This window comes from Ursus americanus, chromosome 2 (assembly GCF_024610735.1).
Source record: "Ursus americanus isolate L20-20 chromosome 2, mUrsAme1.1.p, whole genome shotgun sequence".
NCBI classification, from domain to species: domain Eukaryota; kingdom Metazoa; phylum Chordata; class Mammalia; order Carnivora; family Ursidae; genus Ursus; species Ursus americanus.
Genome location: NC_142128.1, coordinates 70,473,102 through 70,494,790, shown reverse-complemented (window position 1 = coordinate 70,494,790; position 21,689 = coordinate 70,473,102). Strand labels below are relative to the sequence as shown.

At 38.6% G+C, this 21,689-nt stretch overlaps 1 pseudogene; it reads left to right on the top strand.

Annotated features, from left to right (window-relative positions):
* The first annotated feature begins 1,051 nt into the window (after positions 1-1,051).
* LOC148110655 (uncharacterized) lies at positions 1,052-10,293 on the top strand (annotated as a pseudogene).
* The last annotated feature ends 11,396 nt before the right edge of the window (positions 10,294-21,689 follow it).

Here is a 21,689-nt window from a genome sequence, read left to right as displayed (position 1 = left end):
GATGTCTATTTTGTGTCAGGAATTGTGCTAAGGGTTTTCATCTAGAATATGTTATTTCCTCTTCATACTATCACTGCAAGTCAGAGTCTTATTACGACCTAGCTGAGGAAACTGAGATTCAGAGATGTCTGCGAAATACATCCAAAGTCACACTGAGCTGAGTTACTAACCTGGGACTTTTCCCCCATGTCTTCTGACCTTCAGTTCCAAGCTTCTCCACAATGTCATACTAACACGGAGGCACAGGGAGCAACAAAAGTATATTAGCTATGGAGGAAGACAGTCCTGGACCCAAATCTCAGTTTGAAACTCACTAACCATGAGATCATGAATGAGTGACTTAACCTTTCTATGCTTCTTTATCTTCTTTAAAAAACAGGGAAAATAAAACCCATCTTAAGAGCTGTTGTAAGGATTACATGACTAATTATAAGACTCAAACCAACTCATCTTACAAAATATGGGACATATTTTTGTCCACTTTTTTACTGCACTGAAAAACCCTGGCATTCAAAGCAGTATTTGGCATATAGTATGTGCTCAATAAATATTTCTAAAATAAGTAAAAATGAAATCACCTGACATACAGTAGAAGTTCAATAAATGACAACTATTATGCTAAGGATGGGGAAAATTTGCGCAAAATTACCATCTCCTTATAATGAATAATTTAGAGATTTTAAAATATGCTCTTCCCTAGCAAAAAGTCTTCAAACGGTAACAAATTCTCAGTCTTCGATGCCCACTAAAAGATGGAACCAGGAAGAAGAATCTGTCCAAGCTGACAGTGAGGTGGCACCATGGTTGCTATTTTGTCAGTTATTCTGGGTAGCATATGCTACCAAGAGAAGAGAGATAGCAAAAGGGAAGATGATTTCTAGACGCTGGAAAAAACAACTGGGAGAAAGTAAGTTAAGCAATCAACTCACTAACCTGTTTATACTAATCATTTACGTTAGTGGTGTAACACTCATCATTCATTCAATCAATCATTCATCAACAGTATTTATTTACTTTTTCTTTTCTAGTCCCAGCCCCTTCAGGAGCCATGGGCTTCGGTGCAAAAATGGCCAAATCCAAGAACCACACCACACACAACCAGTCCCAAAAATGGCAAAGAAAAGGTGTCAAGAAACACCAATCACAAAGACATGAGTCTTTTAAGGGGGTGCACACCAAGTTCCTAAGAAACTTCCACACTGTCAAGAAGCACAACAAGAAGGGCCTGAAGAAGATGCAGGCCAACAATAACAAGGCCATGACTACACATGTCCAGCCTACCAAGGCCCTCCTAAAACCCTAGGAGGTTAAGCCCAAGAGCCCAAAGGGCATCAGCCACAAGCTCCATCAACTTGCCTACACTATCCAGTCCAAGCTCAGGAAACATGCTCGTACCCACATCGCCAAGGGTCGCGGGCTCTGCCAGCCAAAGGCCAAGGCCAGGGCTCAAACCAAGGTCCAGGTTGAGGCTGCAGCTCCAGCTGCAGTTCTAACTCCAGCACCAGCTCCCAAACGCACCCACGACACCTCCAGAGTGGAGGCCTATGTCTGCCATTGTGAGGATGGAAGGACTGGGGTGAGCCTGAGAACTGTTGTCCTTCTGTGCTATTTGTACAAGTAAGCATGAGGCAGGGAAAAAATTAATCTAAACAAACTCTACTTTTCTTGACATTGTTAGAATCCAAAAGTACAATATAAAAAGTAGAGCCTCCCTTTTTCAAGTGTCCAGCAATCCAGTGAGTCGAATAAGGGCCCCAAAATTGTCAGCCAGTCTGAACGATGCAGGAAAGGCATTCCATAGAAAGTAGCATTATACTGAATTTGGAAAGGTAAGTAACTGTTCAAGGGAATAAACCAGGGTGTTTCATGCTAGCAAAGAAACAGAATCTTGAGAGAAGTTAGTCTGTGCATATAATTACAAATAAATCCAAAGGCTAAAAGCTACTGTTAATAGAACAAAAGACTCCAAAACAGGAAACTCTTCCTCCATGACTACTTAAGCTGGGACAGTGTGGGGGTTTTTTGGCCTTCAAACTCTGAAACATTGGCTCTTCTTGGCTCTTAAGCCTGTTAGCTTTGGACTAGAACTTACATCACCAGCTCTCCTGGGCCTTGGTGTCCAGCTTGCTGACTGCACATCTTAGGACTTCGCAGCTTCCAGAAACATGTGAGCTAATTCCTTATAATAAATCCTTTATATATATATACATACATATATATATATATATGGTTCTATATAAGACATTTATATATATATATATATACACACACACACATATACATACATATATGTATGTATATGTGTGTGTGTGTATATATATATTTATATATAAATACACACACACAACAGGTTCTGTTTCTCTGGAGTACCCTAATATACGCTCCTTCATAAATTTTTAGAAAAATATGTACTATTTCTATAAGAGCTAAGCTCTTTGAGGCTGAAACCATTCATCTGCTCCTCAAAATATTATTTTGTGTTATTCACAAAATTGGTATCAAAAAATTCCAACTACATTGATTTAGGGTGAGAATTTCAGCAGTTGATGTGTCAAAACAAAAATGATTAAAAAGCTTTTTGGATAAATTTTGGCTACTTTTGGCTAAAGATGGAAATCAAGTAATGATATTGGAACTCATCTCAAAATGGATTAAAAATAAGAGAAAATTCTAATTTGGCTTCTGACCCAGATGACCATGGGAAGTGCTGGCCTGGCAAAATGCTTCTAAGACCATAATAACACTTCCCATTTAAAATGGGTGAAAAGTAAACGTGCTTGGGAAAATTTTGACTTTTTTTACTTTCCTTTCTACCTAAGTACATCAGAGCAGTTATTTGAATTCATAATCAACCGGCTTGGGCATTTTTACTGAGCTAGTCTTATAATTATGACATCATTATACTAAAGGTTCCTATTGCTTTAAAAAAAAAAAAAAAGTGTAGGTGGTACAGCAATCTTCAAAAGTCATTATCCAGCAACTACATGTGAGGTGTAATCCTAGACTGGATGCTAGACCTGTGACAATCAGCAAATCTAAATAAAATCTGAAGACGATTACATAGAACGAAATCAATGTGAATTACATGATTTTGAGAAGACAGGTGAAGGACATACAGGAATTCTTTGTACCATTTTTGCCACATTCTTGTAAGTCTAAAATTATTCCAAAATAAAAAATTAAACATTTTTAATTACATCACAAAGTTGTGGGTATTTTAACTAATCTCATTAGGCACTCCACAACTTAGACAACTCTCTCCAGAGCTAGGCTCACAGCTGAATAAATTCATTACTATCATGATTTACTTTTCTTAATTTACCATTGCCCACTTGCTGTGGCTGAAGTATTCAAATTGAGTTCATTTCCAATCCTGTGAAAGGGAAAAGGAATCTGTTTAAAGTGGGCTGTGACCGTGATGCCACAACAGTCCCCGTGCTCTGACTGTGCTACGATCAGGAAAGAGAGGGACCCACTTCTGTCTAATGTTTGCACTGCCTAAGCAATTGCAAAACACAACAAAACAAAAAGACACAATGGTATGAAATTTCCTGAGGAACCTCAAAATGTCATACTTAAGCAGAAAGCAAACAAGGCAAGTTTTTAACCAAAAGATGAAAGTAGTTTCCTGGTCTATTGTCCGCCTTAGGTACCAGCACTATTTGGTCCTGCCATTTCTGGCTAGAAACCCGTACCAAAATCCAGGATGATCATCTACTCTTGGTTTCAGGTAACACGGATTCTAAATTTCATGCCATTCTGTCAGTTATATTCTATAAACCAGCAACCAAACAGCTAGAATGTTTGTGCATCATTTACAGCAGAAAATGTTTTCTTTCCGTCTTTCTTTCTTTTTTTGGGAGGGGAGGGGGCATATTTCTAGAGGAAAATAAGTCAGTGATCAGTGGTGTTTGAAAGAAACACTTGAGCCTGGCTGGCTTAGTCAGTTAAGCATCTGACTCTTGACTTCGGCTCAGGTCATGATCACAGGGCTGTGGGATCGAGCCCCACGGCTGGGTTATGCTCTCAGTGGGGGAGTCTGCTGGAGACTCTCTCCCTGTCCCTTTCCCCCTGCCCCCCATCACTCTCTCTATATATATAAGATGAATAAATAAATCTTTAAAAAAAAAAGAAAAAGAAAAATACTTGAGCCTCTCCCCCGAGCCCAACAAGCAAATCATAAAACAAGGTTTTGTCTTTGGTAACCAGTCTTACCTTTTCTGTTCTAGTCCCCTCACTTCAGGAGACCTGCACTTTTTGGTTCCCAGAGAGCCATGTTTCTATCAAAACCAGAAAGGATCGGATACCTATATTTACCTTCCTGCCCATATCCTTTTATACTGAGATGTTAACTCTTCCATGCGGGTTTTAATTTTGTGGAATGAAAAGCTTTGTGTTCTTTTAAAAGGATCTGGGACATGGGTAAGGGAGTGGTGGGAGAGACACGTTCTGCTGAAAAGCAAGGCATTCTTTCCTGACTCCAAATAACAAAGCATAAGTGCTTTGCTTCTTCTAGAGAACCAAATAAGCTGAGTCATAAAGCAAGTCTCCCTAAACCCTTTCCTGGGACAAACCTGAGCTCCTTGTTCCCATCTCATGGTCAGGCCCCACATTCTCCAACTCCCCTGTTTCATGTTCGCTCTCCCCTCCTCTAGTTCCATCCCTGCCTGGGGTTGTTCTTCTTCCCCTGCTACAAAGTCTTTATGTGGTAACTTCCCACCTGCATTACTTCACACCTCCCCATGCCACTTTTCCTCTGCTTCAGATGCTCCAGCATCCTAAGAAATCTATAGATTAAGGTGGGAGAGGGGTGCCTGGGTGACACAGTCACAGTTAGGTGACCAGCTCTTGATTTTGGCTAAGGTCTTGATCTCAGGGTCCTGGGACTGAGCCCCACATAGGGCTTAGCACATGGTGGGGAGTCTGCTTAGGACTCTCTCTCCCTCTCCCTCTGGCCCTCCCATGTGTGTTCTCTCTCTCTCTCAAATAAGTAAATAAATCTTAAAAAAAAAAAAAAAGATTAAGGTGGGAGAGAGGAAAAGGGGAGCATGAGATCTGCTCAAAAACTTCTCACTTGATCATGGAACACTACATCAAAAACTAAGGATGTACTATATGGTGACTAACATAACATAGTAAAAAATTTTTTAAAAAACTTCTCATTTGGAGCAGAGTATCTCAAGAGGAGATTTGTAAGATGGAATTTTAATGCTGAAAGAAAAAAAGAATTCACATCTTAAGTTGAAAAAAAAGAGGGGAGGGGAGGGGGTTTGAGGTGAAAAGTATTCACTGCAGTGAACAAGTAACATAAATATTTTACTAAAATATAATACATTTGAGTATACCTGAGTGGTAGTAATGGTAAAAGTGAGGATGAAACAAAACAAATTATCTGGAGAATTTTGTTGACTATGAAGAGAAAGTTACTCAATAAAAATTCATGTAAAATTATTATAATTTTATTGTTAGATTTTAGAAGAATTATAGAAATTCTCATTCAATGCCCCATCCAAAGGGGGGGAAATCTTATATTCTAATTAAAAGCTTTTATTTCCAAACTCAAGAGAAGAGGTGCGAATCTTTACTAGCTGTGTGTTCTCAGGCAAAAAGGTTATCTTCTCTGGGCCTGAGAGAAGACTAGATTATCTGAACACACCAGTCTTTCAGATTCTAAGGTGGAATGCACAATGCTTTCAATCTATTTTATTTATAAGGTGATACCCAGTTGTTTGTAAATTTCATTAAATATGTTAGACTTAGTGTAAATTTTATTTCAACGTAAGAACAAAATCTTCAGTCTATAGTTCATTACTTTTCATTACTTTGAGTATCGTTCTCTGCTCTTATAGCAAAATTCACAGTTGAAACAAAGAAATCCTACCTTGTGGGTATGCTGTCTTATAGAGACATGTTAATGACATTGTGTCTGTGACAATAAATGACCAAGTTCATATTTCTGGGTCAGACCAAGAGACTCTTGGAGTTCCCTCTTGAGTTTGTGAGTCTTCCCCAGTGCTTTGAGATCACCACTGTCGGGTATTCTCTATCACCCCTCTGCCAAGGCCATCAAAGGAGGGGCCACCAATCACCCACAAAAGAAAAGCCACACTCATAGGATTATGTATCCTTCACTGAAGAATGTAGGACAGCAAGTGCTCGGGCAGGTGAAGAGAAAGAAATACAAAAAAATTCCATGTATATGATACATACCTCCCCTTTCACTAGAGACTGATTGTGATTGACTTACAGAAATACTCTCTCCAATTCTAACTGAGCAAGGCTACTTAAATATGACAATTTTAAAGCTTTTTAAGGAGCTAATTAATTCATTTGTTGGTTAAATACAAATAAGGTCCATTTTTATTTTCTTAGCCTCAGGCCTAGACTCTCAGAAGGCTGTTAGGCCTGCATAATGACTTGATCTGAATTTCATTTTATTTTCAGGCTACTTTGGAACAATTACATGACCGATTAATATTAGTCACCTCTAAGGAATCTCAGACCATGTTCCCATCTGCCTGTCCTACTTTCCCCTGGGTCACCACCCATATGAAGGACTTGAGAATTCCACACTTATGGGTTGACGACGTTACTGACGTTTTGGATCTTTTTGCGGGTCTGTTCCTGGTAAGTTAATATAAATTACTGTACAACCAAAGTGTAGGAAATTTTAGTGCATTTATAAATTTAAAATTAAATTGAGTTTATAAAGAAAAATAAAGCTTGACTTGACTCACATCATTTAGAAATAGCCTAATATCCCAGCTGCCTCCTGATGATCCTGCTTTCGCCTGATCTAGCCTGAGTTAACTCCAATTAGGAAGTAACAATTAGTGGCCTTTCCCACTAGTCCTTGTTAATGAACAACTCACTCCAGATACACTGGGAAACTCAAAGAAGTCATGTTATTTGGTCAGTAAGTCCCCTTTGTCAATGAATAATACTATGAGCCTCCCAGACAACAGAACAAAACAGCTTAGATATTAACCTGGCATTTGCCTGACTCAGCAAAATCAGTGTAGTTTTTGAAAGGGAGAAATTGCTTTTACAAGCTCTCTTGTATTGAGAAAATTAGTCTTAGGGATTTCCTTCACTCTAACCTAAGCCAATCCTTCTCTCTTATTTTCCCTTTTCTTCATTGTCTTTCTTTCAGTTCATCCACTATCCAGCCCTACCTCCATTAATTGCGAAGCAGTAAATTGGTAGAGAACAATGTGCTTTGTAGGTCAGCAAACTGGAAACTAATTTCATTTTTTAGGTAAAAGCACTACCTTTCCCCCTTCAATAAAATTTTGTCATGATTTTTTATGACTCCACTCTGCGTTTCTAAAAAATGTCTATGTTTAAAACTCTGTGAGTTCTATGAATAAAAATATTTATCCATTTTTTAAAATTACAACTAAAAAGTTTAGCGGTCCAGTTGCAAATCACCCAGAGGGCTCAACGTGTTACTGCTACAGGAGAGGAGGACTTGTATAATCTGTTTGCATAAGGCAACGGCTTACAGCATAGGATGCAAACAGGAAGTTTCATCCTCTGCTTCTGGATGATCACTCTGAACCGGAATGCATTCATTCCAGCACCTTAAACAATCAACATGATTTACATCTATGCATCTTAGAGATGGAGACTGGAAGCTGATGTGTTCCGAGGTGTGGCTCTAATTCTAAAAAATTGTGACCTTTCTAGGGCAGATACCTAAATCACTTTACTCATCAATGTGCAACCGACCTAGACTAAGGAATCAAAGAAGGCTTCCCTGAGGAAACTATTCTTAATCTGAAGCATGAGTAGAGGTTAAAAGTGAACAATGGCAAAGGCATGGTGGGGGTTCTAACCATAAGGAGCAATGTGAGCAGGGACAAAGCACCTTCTTGGAGTCTGAGTGGAAGCTGCAGGAAGACACTGCAGATGTAAGTGATGGGCAAGGCATGGAGGTTTGGTGGGCCATCCACCCTTTGGAAGTGAGAACACACTCAATTTCATACGTTATCTCCCCTTTGTTTCATGCCCCTTAGACCTAGGAACCCAGCCATGAATTTTTTTTCTTTATATCTAATTAGAAATTCCAAACAAAGCTGCACTGGGATTTGCCTTAGGTACCAAAAGTGGCAGCTGAGGTTCAAAGGTGCTGCACGTCTGCATCCACATAAGCTGCTGGATGTCTCCAACTTACTCTTAGCCTCCGACTCCATCGAAAGCGAAGAGTTAGATGCCAGTCAATGGAGGACAAGATTTCTAAGATATGAGCCTACCTTCACTTTTTCCTAACATGTTCCCTTTTACTTTCACGCAGTTGGGGGTTCCATGGTCTTTGCTATAGGGAAGGGATATAACAGACAGAAGAAAAAAATAAAATCTGGAAAGATCCAGTCCTTCTAAAAGCACATACCTTTAGAAAAACCAAAAAAACTAGGGTCTGGTGGTTTAATTTTAAATAAATTAATTTAAATAAGATTTAAAATTCTATTGCTCAGTCACACTAGCTACATTTCAAGTGTTCGGCAGGCACACGTGACTGTCAGCTATCTATAGCGGACAGCACATATATACAACATTTCCATCATCACACAAGCTGTATTGAACATTGCTGGACTAGAGCAGAAGGAACATATTTGTGAGAAGCAGAGGGACAAGACAAGCAGAGCGTGTCATCTAAGAAACTATTAGCTTCTGTCCTTGAAACAGCAGAAAAAAGACAATTACGCTCCCTCTTCCCTTAGTAATTACCCGAAAACAACAACAAAAATAAGAAACTGAAATGTAAATGCCATCATTGGTGAAACGATGAGATGCTATAACCCCAAACCACAATATGTAAGGAAAGTCAGTAAAGATCTAACAGACACGTGGGAAGATACCAGGAAGACATTTTTGGCTGCAAGTTTTGGAGAAGCCTACAGAGTATAGTTGTCAAAGCAAGTGACCAAGGCTGAAGACTGACTCCAACAAGCCCTTTCCCTGAATGAGAATTTGGGGGGACTGGTGGAAGGAACTTCCTAGGATCAGGCAAAGTGGAGAACCAAAACTGGGAGCTGAACAAGGAATGTTCAGATGCTTGGTCACTGCTAAAGGCCATCTGCCAGGAAGTGAGCTATGAAGAGAGGGGCTCTGGATAGCAAGCAACCATGTAACTGCAGATCTCCTTCAGTGGGGGGGAAATAAGCTTAAAAGAACTCACTCAACTGCATAAACTTGTGTCATACGGAAATTTCCTAAGAACCCGGGTCCTGCTAGCCTAGGAAACTGCCCTGGACTTGTTCTCCACAAACTTCCAAAGAGCTGGTCCAGAAAGAACTCATCTCATTTAAAGATTAATAATCTAATAATTATAATAATGAAATAAGCACAGGATCTGCACACACATAATATAAAAAGAAGAAGAAGAACATGGAGGAGAAATGGGAGAAGGGGGGAGGAGAAGGAAGGGTGGGGAAGGAGGAGAACGAGGAAAAGAAGGAGTAGGAAAAACAAAGAGTTGAAAAAGAAAATTCACCAGAAAAACACTGTCATGTTACAGATGAAAACACATACCCAATGTATTTCTAGAAACTGAATAATAATAATTATTATTATTACTATTATTATTATTATTATTCCTGGGGTGCCTGGGTAGTGCAGTTGACTCTTGGTTTCTGCCTGGGTCGTGATCTCAGGGTCATGCGATCGAGCCCCACTTTGGGCTCTACAATCAGCATGGAGCCTGTTTTGGATTCTTTCTCCCTCTCCCTCTGCCCCTCTCATTCATGCTCCCTCTCTCTCTCAAATAAGTAAATAAAATCTTTAAAAATAATAATAATAGTAATTCTTTAAAACAATAGCTAAAGTATGGATTAGAGAAGACAGTGCAAGAAAATAAAAGATGAGCCATCAGAGTTAAGGAAATACCGGAAGGAAAAACCCATCAAGTAAATGAAAGCCATAATGGAAACAAAACAGAACATGCAACTGCATGAAACAGAGGAAACAAAAAAGACAGAAATTTCTTTAAAAGTGAGCAAAATAAAATAAAATGAACAATGAAGCATAAGACAAATAGGAAAAAATACGTAATTCAAGGAAATATTCCTATACACAGGAAAATTACTATTGGAGAAACAGCAGTATTTCATTAACAAAAAAGAAGGGTATTAAGTGACTTTAAAAGTATGCACGGTGCACAGATATCGTCGTCACCCCTCTCATATTCCTTGGGCCTTTCAGTGTCTTCTCACTGACTTCACCAATACCAATGATATCTCCATGCCTGAGGCGGTCCCTCTAACTGTGGAAGACTTTTCTGCCCATGTATGAGGTGGGCCAAAGGGGCCAGAGGATTAACAGTAATTATTAATAATTTTATTGTACTGAATATTTACATCTTAATTAAAGTGAAAGGTAATGATTATAAAACTTGAGTAGCAAGCTCAAGCCAGCTACGCCAGGAAAGGGCACTATTAACATGAGTACAGGGCCCGAAGAGAGGGTAACTGGAAAGGCTCTATTGCCTGTATTTAGTCCTGAGAGTCTGCAAGAACCTTCCTGGGGAAACGTGTGGGCAGGGCTGTCAGAACTGGCCAAAAAAGGACCTCAGCACCACCAGGCCTCTGGCAAAGATGTAGTATGGGCTAAGTACTGGACATCCAGCAAGACTGTGGGAGGGAGGCAGGTATTTCCCTTTCTTAGTTTATCATGTCCAACTTCCAATTCTCAGAAAAAGGGTACATCGTAACAGAACAGGCAGTGAAATGAGTGCACTCAGTGTATCTAGGTTGAATGGAACACAAGAGGAGATGACCTCTCCTACCAGGTAACGAGACTTATGATGCAGCAGTGTGCAGGCCGTATGGTACCGGGCCAAGGACAGGCAGAAAGACCAATGCAACAGACCAAGAAACCAGACAGGATCCTCCCCCCCCTTAAATATATATGGATACTTATAAAACCAGCATTGCCTAGCAGTGTGGAAAGAGTGGTGTCTTCAATTAATGGTGCTGGGTCAATTAAATTTCATACGGAAAATAGTTAAAACTTGACAGCTAACTTAACAGTTAAGCATATATGTTTTAAAACATAATTTCGAATGGATTATAGACATAAATTTTAAGAGTAAAACAAGTGTTTAGAACGAAATGTGGAGACTTTGGACTAGGGAAAGATTACTTTTAAATGGAACACAAAAATACCAGTGTTAAAGGAAATTTGACAAATGACATCAATTGAGTAAAGAATATACATTCATTTTAAAAAAATTCTATTCTATCACAAGAGTGTAAAAACCCACCGTGAAGTGGGGAAGGCATTTATAACATAAATAACTTTTTTAAAAGGCTCATATCCAGAATATTTAAATAAGTTTTATAAATCAAAAAGAAAAATACTGAAACTCTAAAAAAAATCGGGGGAAAAAATCCCTGGTGTCTTAATCTGTTTGGGCTGCTATAGAAAATATCAGACACTGGGTGGATTATAAACAACAGAAATTTATTGCTTACAGTTCTGGAGGCTGAAAGTGCAAGATCAAGGTGTCAGCATGGTCTTGTTCTGGTGAGGGCTGACTTCCTGGTTCATAGACTGCACATTCCTGCTGTGTCCTCTCTGTGTCCAGGGCTAGGGAGCTCTCTGGGCTCTCTCCTTCTCTCTTTCCTATTGAAGTATAATTGGCATAAAATATCCTATTAGTTTCAGGTGTACATCACAGTAATTCAATATTTTTATACATTATGAAATGATCTCCACGATGTCTAGTTACCATCTGTCACCATACAAAGTTGTGATAATTATTGACTATATTTTCTATGTTGTATATTACACAGGATCTCTTTTATAAAAGCATTAATCCCATCCATGGGAGCTCCACTCTCATGATGTAATCAGCTCCCAAAGGTCCCACCTAACTAATACCATCCCCTTTGGAGGTTAGGCTTTCAATATATGAATTTGAGGGGAACATAAACATTCAGTCCATAGCACCTGGACAAGCACTTCCCAAAAGGGAAAAGAAGAATCAGCCATTCAACTGACATGAAAACTTCAAAACAGATCAGGGAATTGAGACTTAAAGTATAATGAGTGACCACTAACAAGTCCACCACAATGGCCAAAATTAAAATGTCTCACAATACTAAGAGCTGAAGTACAAAATGTTGAGCAATGATTACTTTCATACTTTGCTTATGGGAATATAAATTGATATACTAGTCTGAAACCAAGTTGGATGTTATTTAAGCTAAAGACAACCTTATAACCTTATAACCAGCAATTCTACCCCTAGTATATACCCTAAAATGAGGGTCGGCAAACTAGGGCTCTATAAAAATAAAGTTTTACTGGAACACAGTATACATATTCACTTATGTACTATGTCTACAGGTGCTTTCTCACAGATTTTAGCAGTTAAGACAAAGATTATATGCGGGGCGCCTGGGTGGCACAGCGGTTAAAGCGTCTGCCTTCGGCTCAGGGCGTGATCCCGGCGTGATGGGATCGAGCCCCACATCAGGCTCCTCCGCTATGAGCCTGCTTCTTCCTCTCCCACTGCCCCTGCTTGTGTTCTCTCTCTCGCTGGCTGTCTCTATCTCTGTCGAATAAATAAATAAAAATCTTTAAAAAAAAAAAAAAAAGACAAAGATTATATGACCTAAAAAAACTAAAATACTTACTACCTGACCCATTATAGAAAAAGCTTGCCAACCCTTTCCCTAAAGAAATTCATATGCATACACGGCAGAAGATTATATAGGAATATAACAGCAACATAATATTCATAGTAGTCCCAAACTAGAAAACAACCTTAGCATCCATGAGTAGTATAATGGATAAATTCTGGTATACTAATATATATTTTAATACTATGCAACGATGATAATGAACAAACCTAGTTGGTTATTACCAACATTCATGAATGAATCTCATACTAAAGCCAAACACAAAATAATATATCATCTATAATTCCACTTATACAAAGTTCAAAAAAGGTGACACTAAATCATAGTGTTTAAAAATCCACGTTCAGTTGGCTAAAAAAAAAAAAAAGGCAAATAAGCTATTACCATAAAAAGCAGAGTAGTGGTCACTTTTAGTGGAAAGGAGTGAACAGGAAGAAACAAGCAAGGAGCTTTAGGATGCTGACAATGTTCTGGGGAGTGTTTGTTTTATAATAATTATGTCAGCTGTTTGTATGTTTTATGCATTCTACTGTCTATGTGCTAATTCTCATAATAAAGTTTAAAACAAAGTGTGAGTATTAATAAGCTCTGTGCTTATAGCGGGTGCTACTTGTAATCTATAAGCCTGACTTTAAGGTGATTGCCTGGACTGTTTCAAGGGCATCTTCTGATATAGAGTCTTTAGGGCTCTCCTTTCCCACTGCTCTGATTCCCCACAGAAGCCTCTCTCAACTTCTTGCCTGGTGTTCTGGAATCCAAAACAGACCATGGAGGACTGTGGAGGGTCAGCATTCAGATGCATAGGTTTACTGGATCCCTTGGGTGGTGGGGTGTCCACTCCCTCAACTGTCTCCAGGGCCCCCCAAGTACACAGGTGTGGTTTCACCCTCTCCATAGGATAAGCCTCAAAGCAAATGAGTTGAAAAAGGACATTCACCCAGCAAAAGGGTATCTTGAGGATCTAGCTGTTTCTTGAACAGTTTTCAGGAAATTCTTACTCTAGCTCCCTATGCCCTTTTACTCCCATTTCTTGAAGTGCCTTGTACTGAACATTTCTGACCTTTTAAGGACTCTACACCTCATTGGGTCTGAGCTTTCCACATTTTGAGTAGGGTTTGGCATTTTCAGGTCAGTCAAGTCAGTTATCACTCAACCATCTGCTTTCCAACATTGACATGTTCTACTTTGTCCCATTTTCTCCATCCTGGTTATGGTTATATATATTTTTTTAAATCTCTGTATTGTATTTCACTGCAGTTTCAAAAGAAATAAAATTAGATGTATATATTCAATCTGCCACCTTTCCACAGAACGAGTTTGGGTCTCTTGATCTCTAAAATGAATATCACAGTAACTATTTCATGGGGTTGGACTGACTATTAAAAGAGATTTATATATTTAAAGCAACCAGCATCTTTCCTTGAAGCTACTAAAACAGGAGTTAAATGCAGGTGAAACCACACCATACATACACACACACACACACACACACACACACACACACACACACATCCTCATCTCCCCCTCCTCCAGCCCCGGCAAGATCATCATGTAAATTCAATCAAGGGGAGAATTCAGATGTGGATTATTCAGACATGGAGCTTATTCTGAGTGGGGGGCATTCTTAGTCCATAATGAGAAAATATAATTGACTACAGGAACCCTGAGGATATTTAGATAAGAAGCATCAAACTTTCTCTTGAAAGACACTACTAAAACAAGACACACATTCATAATCAGTTGTATATCTGGGGAGATATTGGGATTTGAACAGGACAATATTAGTAAGCATTAATAGAATGTAGTATATTGCTTGACTTGTGAAATCTAGCAGTAAAAGATCACAGCTCCCTGTTAATTAGGGCCACCTACAGTGTTCGAAACCTTTTTGGATGATCAAAGAAGAGGCATACTTAACCCAGGAGATGTTGACAAGCTCTTCAGCTTGTTAGCATAATACAACTTTCGACTAAGTGCTTGATGTACAAGCTCTTTTATGCTCTGCCATAGTTTTGGTTTAAGGGTTTTTGAAGCGATATTCCTTACATAAACAATGAAACTTAAATGGGAATTTGATCATGCTAGTGCCTATTCAAGTAGATAGTCCAATACTGAATGTCTTTTTGTAATATTTCTTCTTACTGCGAGGATTATAAAATACTTTAAGATACTAAGGATATTTTCCTTTTCGAATCTGCAAATGCATCCATAAAGGCCTATGGGGGATGGGCTCAGATTACATAGGAGATCATCTGTCTCCCCCCTGCCTACTTCACAACTGGAATACCGGTCCCTAATGTTAAACTTCAGGGAATTGAGAAAAATGACCCCCTTTTGGTAAGGGGTCAAATCAATGACTTCCTGAACTGGAGAGGAATTTTTTAAAGCCTCTGGTCTATATAAATAGTCTGTGTGGCATAGTGGGAAGATCATTTCCTTTGAATCGGATAAATACGCATTCAACTCCCTGCTTGTTATCTGAGTGCTTTAGGGTATGTTACTTGACTCTTCAGTGTAAAAATAAGGGTCATAACACCAACTTTTAAAGTTGTGTGGAGACAGGAAAAAGAAAAGGTCAATAAACCACCTTGTACAATTGGGCCCTTAATAATTTGTAGCTCTTACTAATAAACAAGCACTCAATCTGCCTTCTTTTTTCCCTTAAACCAAAAATACAATTCCTTATCATGAAAGGTGTTAACAGACTGGTAGAAAAAGAAATATTTTATAGTATTTGAAATAAATTGATGTGTAGTATCATTAAAATGATTTTACTTCCTTCAAACTACTAAGTGGTATCTGTCCATTAAATGCATTTTGTTAAAAGACGTCTATTGAGGACACACATGCCGAACTCACTATGAAGAACCACGGATACGTGCTTGGGAACCCTTGGACAATCCTGACTCAGCAGGTCAAGGGGCTTTCTGGCCATTCACCTTGTGGGCAGAATGCGTCCTTCCTCTGTGAGCCTATGGAATTGGTGACTGTCACTTTCCATATCCATGAGGTAATTTATAGCGAGGGAATGGAGCAAAAGTATATTTTCACTTTACATTTGCACTGTGTTGTAAGAATTTTCGACTGCTCGTTGCTTTGTAATATTTCCATTAGAAAAGGCAGAATAGGCAAAATGTAAAAGCGGTGGACAATAGAACTGCCCATCATCTTGGATATAAAAGAGGTGACACGTCACTCAAGGGGAGAAGCACAGGTCAGGTGGTGCCCATGAGACTTCTTTGCTGTCCCCCACACCCAGTCCCGGCCCAGCCCCCAAGCCTCGCCCCCCCTTCTACAGTTCAGGGACCAGTGGTTAGGGTGTATGGGGGAGCTTGCCAGGAAACGAGGCTGCAAGGGCAGGCTGGGGCCAGGCTAGAGAGATTAGCCTTCATCCTCTAGGCACCAGGGAACCAACAGAGGTCTTTAAACAGGGAAGCCATGTGATCAGATTAGCTTTTCAGGATGATAACTCTTTATTGTGGAAAATGGACTGTGGGGGGAGAGACGTGTTAAGGGAACCAATTAGGAGACTGCTGTCTTACTGGACTTTCTTATACAATAACTATATGTTATTCTACAAAATATCTCCAAGGACCCCACGGTGCTGTAATTTTTGTGTTTATTTAATATTCAACACAATTAAACTCCCTAAGCATTTTCCTTCATTCCTCATTAGTACGGGTTTAAATGCTATCCTAATAGAAAATAAAAATGCAATCCAACATAAACTAAGATATTCATAGGAATCACAACCCTTTCAAAAGAATTAAATGAATAAAATACCTAAGTTCACTCTGCATATGTATATGAAAGTCTTAACTTTGAATTTAAAACAGCGTTTCATTTGCAAGTATTTGTTTACTTCGTGTTGCATGGTACCAGTTTGTTTATTTTCCAACATAAGCTAATATTGTAGGTTTAGACATTAACTAGATATTAAATTGTACAGCGTGAAACTGTAGGAAACTAGTCACCTTCATTTACAGCACTCTAAAATAAAGTTTACATATACAGGTGTGTATATAGGGCCGTATCTTCGAGGTTTCCACTGAACCTAAACAGTATAATATAATATTACTCACAGAATTTGCTCAAGTTGCACTTTGGAAATTCACTCTTCTTAGAAGTTGTAAAGTATTCATAAAAGCTGAAAAAATGTGCAAAAATTTGCATTGATGGATGTTTTCTTATCCCCCATCAGGAAATGATGTACTTGAAACTCATTATAGATCTTCATAGAAACTCGACTGAACGTGCCTTGGGCTTTGTGCTCATCAGCACATACCGAGTTGACTGCATAATTCATATCTCTTGTGTCACATTTAATGTATAACATGTATTTCCTGTTAATTATAAAAAATAAAAACACATCATATATTCTAAGAGCGTAATTACAAAAATGCTGCAAAAAGTTATGTTTGAAGTCTACTATCAAATTTCTCTTTTACACATATAAAGTGGAAGAATTATTTTCTCTTGCCTTTTTAAAGTCAGTTTAACAATGCTTCCTTTTTCCCTTCCACCTGACTCTACAGAATGATATAGAGGCTCCATAACATAGGAAACAGGAAATAATAGAGACAGAGGAGTTACCAACTCTATCATCTAGAAACATTTAGACAAATAAATAAAATGAACTCAGGACTTTCCAGGACAGAACTGAGATTGTTCTCTGGATATGAAGACCAAAGCAATTCACTGATTGGTGATTAATTATTTTCTTCTCTTTTAAAGACATGATTTTTTTTTATGTTTGTAGTTCATGGAAAAACAAAATTCCATAAAGGGCCTGATCCTATTAGCCTCCAGCAGTCAAAAATCTCTTAGATAACATCTCTCTTTAAAAAAGGAAATATATCATGTAATTAAAATTCTAACTACTTAATAATTATAATTTGGCTTGAGAGGACTCTTTTAAGTATCATGTAAGGTTCATAAATCTTGAACTGCATGTGAGGTTATAACCCCTATTGCAGTGTAAGCTTTCACACCTACATAATATACAACCTCCAGCTGTATGAGGCAGCCACCACTCTTCGGTTACTAATTAAACCGGCACGGTATTAAAAATTAATTAACTACACAATTAATATTGCATACTTGTCATAGGCAGTTATTGTGCATCTTTTCCCTTGACTCACAGGAAAGAAACTTTTTGGCATTAAACTTTGGTTAATTGATTCACTGCTGAAGAAATGGGCTGGATTATGAGATTGGCTGTCATCAAATATGACCTTTTCCATGTAGAATCTAGAGGCAGACTTTGAGTTCCCTGAAGTAAGGTTGTCTTCTCACCAAAACCTTATATAAGAAACTGGTGTGACTTGTTTATTAATATCTATGATTCTGTAAATGTATTCACTCATTGATTCATTAATTTATCTACCAGTGCCATCAGAAACTAACACATTTATAAACATGATATAAAAATTTATATTTGCAGAAATGGAAATAGGTTTGCTATGACCAATCACATTCCATCTCTTGGCATTAGCTGCCTACCATATTCATATACAGGAAATATTAATAGTAATAGCTATTATGATTATAATAAGATCCCATAAATAAAGAAAAGGGATGGTGACCTGTGTACCAAATATTTACGGACCTTGAATAAAGCATTACAGACAGTGCTCCAGAAGTTTATACAAAGTTACAGTGGAGGTACCGAAAAGAGAATAATCCACTCACTGTTCTTATGGGGTTATAGAAAAAGTATCTCATGGTAACTTGAGATGACCCAGAAAAATTCAAGTAGAAATAACCAGTGGCCATGTAATATCTGAAACAGGAAATAAGGACAGAATGTTGGCCTTCAGATAAAAATTTATGAGTCACCAGCTGATTTTTTAAAGATATGGAAATGTTTTTTAGGTGGACCAGGTTGGAAAGACATCCCAGGCAAGTTCGAGCAAAGCAACATCCTTCTCAACTTGTTTTATATAGTTCATCACGAGAGAAACATTGGATGTATTTCCTGGGTGGTGACAGGCAAACGATAAAACATTAGAAACTTGACTGCCTAGAAGAAACATTAAACTAGGATTTTATTCTTCATTAATTTGTATTTCTCAGAGAGGAAGTATGTTACCAAACTTACATATTTGCATATTCATATTATACATTTTTATATTTTATACTCTTAGTAGTTCAATAGGTATGAAATTCTATTATTTATTAAACTATCTGAAGTAAATATTTTCTTTATTCAATTAGAACTGCTTCTTTGTGATCCTTATAAAAATCTACATTTGAGATAACTCTAATGTATCACTTTTGTTTGATAATGAAAAATCTTGACTCATATTTTTTTTTTTAAGATTTTTATTTGTTCATTTGACAGAGATAGAGACAGCCAGCGAGAGAGGAAACACAAGCAGGGGGAGCGGGAGAGGAAGAAGCAGGCTCCCAGCGGAGGAGCCGGATGTGGGACTCGATCCTGGAACGCCGGGATCTCTCCCTGAGCCGAAGGCAGACGCTTAACGACTGCGCTACCCAGGCGCCCCCTTGACTCATATTTTAATCAACATTTTCAAATATACTTATATAATTAGGGTTTCCTAACTAATGGAATTCTCGAATAGATGCAGGACAGGTACACAAGTTTTTAGGTTTTGCGTGAATGGGTCAAGGCCTAGTTAAAGAAAAAGTTTAGGCTTTTTTATTGGACAAAATTGGTTTCTAAGCCTGGGCAAATTGCTTAAAGTTCCATAATATCTGCTTCTTCTCAACTGAAAAAATAGGACCCAGTATGGATGAGATGAGATAAAGGATGTGCAGCTTGGAAATGCTAATAAATCATGACTGTACTATTATTGGAACATATCACAATGGAATGGCATATGTGTTCTACAAAGAAGCCAAGAATGTGCTGAAATCATGCAATTCCAAGCCCAAATTTAAATGTAGCATACACTAAGACATACAGCATGTAGTTCCTGCTTTTAAGGAATTTCAACAGAGTGATGTAATAAATAAAAGATGTCAAAGCCAATTTGCATTAGGAAAGCAACTAGTATACACAATATTATCCAACTGACATCTAGTCTATCAGCAGTTTACAGATGATGGCTTTAGTAATGTAGGGGAAATATTAACCTAAATTTTTAAGATTTCTTTTTAAAGAGCAACTCTTTCAAAATGATTTCAAAATTATGAGATCAATTCCTTGAATGGATTAGTGAATTTTAAAGAACTCACAAGGTTTGTTTAAAAACAATTAATTACCTCTTTGACTCAAACAGTTTTATATTTGTAAGTTATTTTTTAAGCCCCCAGTTGAGACTATCAATTTCTTTAGTCAGGAGGCTTGCTCTCATTAGTCAAATGAGAGATGGACTGCAGTTAGGAATTTTCCAGTTTGTCTTCAGAATACAACCCCCTCTCTCCCCTTTTTCCCTGTTCCTCCTCCTTCCTACAAAGATTTATTTTCCTATTTGTTTCCTCTTTTCCATCGATCGATCACTAAAGGTCTGTTATTTCACATTCATTAAGACCACGAGGGTGCAGAACGCTGCCAGAGACACTGAGGAACTTAGCTCAGTGCTTTCTGACTGAATTGGGGATGAATTTTGCTTTGGTTCTGCTGCAGTGGGAACAAGAGATTTAGTTCACTCATCACTTTTCTCTTACCTTTTCTGTTAATATTTTGGCTCACTTCCACAAATTCTTTGAGTATTCTATCACAAGAATTGGGCAAACAGTAAGAGACAATAATCATAATTATTGGAAGGAAATTATTTCCACAGACAAGACGATGGGGCATAGAAGATGGTTTTAATCCATCTGGGGACGGGTTGAGAGGAAGACTTCTCGGAGGATGTGATACTTAGTCATGAGACTTACAAATGAGTAAAATTACGCAGAAGTGAGTGTGACAGTGTGTGTATGTGTGTGTACGTGTGTAAGAGACAGACAGGCAGACAGGCAGAGACAGAGGAGCTGGGATTGGGAGCAGAGTGGGCATTTCACAAAGAAATGCATGAGCAAAGATGCACATTACTTTTGCTGTTTGCTGCAACTAAAACTGGGGAAGTAAGCAGCTACAAGTCAGATTACGGAAAGTCTCATATGAAATGTTGAGGTATATAAATCATAAGTCATAGATACCCATATGGAGAGAGAAAAATGCCCAAACTCACCTCTAAAAGTTCAATGACAATTACGCGCAAAGGTTCAGGAAAAGCAACCCACCGTATTTCTTTTTTCTCTATTATATTTATTCCCTAGGTGATTTTGCCTAATCCCATAGCTTTAAGTACCATCTGCATGCTCCTGACTTCCAAATATTTATCTCTAGACTCAACCACTGCCCTGATACTCCAAACTTACAATCAGTTGTCTACCTCTATTCCCAACTGAATGTCCATCAGAGATGTCAAACTTAGGCTCAGTACAGAAATCCCACCCCCCACCCCAAGCTGTTCCTCCCACATTTCTCCTTATCTCATTAAACGAGCGACTTCTGGTTGCTCATTCTGAAACCTTGCCTCTCATGGCATTATCTCATCTGCAAGGACATTCTGCTAGCTCCTTCTTGAATGGGTAATCAGCCACTAACCACTTCAGGAGCGCCTGGGTGGCTCATTTGGTTTCCCATAGGTCCTGGGATCGAGCCCCAAGTCTGGCTCCGTGCTCAGCGGGGTATCTGCTTGAGATGCTCTCCTTCTGCCCCTCCCCACCTCTCTATCTATCTATATATCTACCTATCTACCTTAAATAAATAAATCTTAAAAAAAAAAAAAAACACTTCCCACCTCCCATCGCTGTCAACCTACTGAACTGCCATTTCCCACCCCAGATTACTCCAGCAGTCTCCCAACTGAGCTCCTTGCTTCCAGGCTTGTCCTTCTAGAGTTCACACAGCAGAGTGAAGGTTTTTTAAAAACAGAAGTCAGATCACATGACTCCCTCCAATGGCTCCCCACCCCACTTAGAGGAAAGACCAAAGTTTTTACCATGACCTACAAGCATTCTTGGATTGGCTCCTGCTACCTCTCTGACCTTATCTCTTCCTCTCTCCCCACTGCTTACTTCACTTCA